Genomic DNA, 2,107 nt, shown 5'->3' with positions numbered 1-2,107 from the left:
CCTCCATTTGTTTGATTTGAAGTCTGAGGAAGAAAGTAAGTTCTCCCATCATTGACATCTCAAATTCTCCCTGCATGGACTTAGCAAAATTCTCGCAAAGAGTTGCGTTAGATGAACCAAAAATAATATCATCTACGTATACTTGAACAAGTATAAAATGTTTTCCATTCTTTTTAATGAATAATGTTGAAGCAATTTTTCCTCTGTTGAAATCATTTTCTACAAGAAAATTGCTCAGACGTTCATACCAAGATCTAGGTGCCTGTTTTAAACCATATAGTGCTTTCTTTAATTTGTAGATGTGATTTGGGTTTTTAAAATCTTCAGAACCAGGTGGTTGTACAACAAATACATCTTCTTTGATATAACCGTTTAGAAAAGCACTTTTAACATCCATTTGAAATAATTTAAATTTCATTATAGATGCATAAGCAAGAAGTAGGCATATTGCCTCTAACCTGGCAACTGGAGCGTATGTCTCATCATAATCTATACCTTCTTCTTGACTATATCCTTTTGCAACAAGCCTAGCTTTATTCTTGGTGATGTTTCCTTCTTCATCCAGTTTGTTTCTGAACACCCACTTAGTTCCAATTACTTGATGAGTGTCTTTTCTGGGAATTAATTCCCACACTTGATTTCTTTCAAACTGGTTGAGTTCTTCTTGCATTGCGATACACCATTTTTCATCTTGAAGGGCTTCTTTAATATTCTTTGGTTCAATCTGTGACACAAAAGCAACATTCATACAATAATTTGCAGTATTACTTCTTGTGTTTACCCCTTGTGTGATATCGCCAATTATGTTGTCCAAAGATAATCCTCTAGGTTGTTGCCATATTTTATTTAAATCTTCATCATGAGAATTGTCATAATTCTTCTCTTCATTTGTCTCCTTTGATGAATCTTCACTTGTTCCTGCATCAGATTCTTCTGACTCAAGAGGTTTTGCCTCAAGGTCCACAATTTCATCAAAAGTAACATGTATGGATTCCTCTATTGTGAACATTTTTCTATTAAAAATTCTATATGCTTTGCTTGTTAAAGAATATCCAAGAAAAATTCCTTCATCAGCTTTTGAATCAAATTTTCCCAAATTCTGTTTTCCATTGTTTAAAACATAGCATTTGCATCCAAAGATTTTTAAATGGGAAACATTTGGTTTTCTATTTTTGAAAAGTTCGTAAGGAGTACGTTTTAAAATAGGTCGAATTATCATTCTATTTAAAACATAGCAAGCAGTACTCACAGCATCAGCCCAAAATTGTTTAGGAACATTATTTTCATTTAACATAGTACGAGCAAGTTCCTCTAAGGATCTATTCTTTCTTTCTACGACTCCATTCTGTTGGGGAATTCTAGGTGAAGAAAAGTTATGAGAAATACCATGTTCTTCACAAAAATTTTCAAATAATTCATTTTGAAATTCACCACCATGGTCACTTCTAATAGCTTTTATTCTTAGATCCTTTTCATTTTGAATTAAAACAGCAAACTTTTTAAATTCTTTAAAAGCTTCACTTTTAAGAGTGAGAAACAGGGTCCAAGTATATCTTGAAAAATCATCAACAATAACTAACGCATAATAGTTTCCACCAAAACTTTTTATCCTTGAAGGACCAAATAAATCCATATGTAAAAGTTCCAAAGGTTTTAAAGTAGAAACAATATTTTTTGAATGAAAGGAATTTTTAACTTGTTTACCCTTTTGACATGCATCACACAATTTATCTTTTACAAATTTTAATTTTGGTAAACCAATTACTAGATCTCTAGATACAAGTTTGTTAAGTTGTTGCATATGTATATGAGCAGCACGCCTGTGCCATAACCATGGGTTTTCCTCTTTAACAACTAAACATGAAATATTTTTATTTAATACATTTTCTAAATCAATTAAATAAATATTATTATGTCTAACTCCTTTTAATGCAATTTCAGAGGAATCATTCTTAAAAATAGTGCAAGAATTCTTCTCAAAGGTTACCTTGAATCCTTTGTCGCACAGTTGACTTATGTTAATTAAGTTATGCCTCAGTCCTTCTACATATAGCACGTCTTTGATCATCAAGGTGTCTTTGCTTCCTATATCCCCTTTTCCAAGAAT

The sequence above is a fragment of the Vigna umbellata genome, chromosome 10, assembly GCF_029865625.1.
Source record: "Vigna umbellata cultivar VRB3 chromosome 10, Vumbellata_1.0, whole genome shotgun sequence".
NCBI classification, from domain to species: Eukaryota; Viridiplantae; Streptophyta; class Magnoliopsida; order Fabales; family Fabaceae; genus Vigna; species Vigna umbellata.
This window is presented reverse-complemented; position numbering follows the sequence as displayed.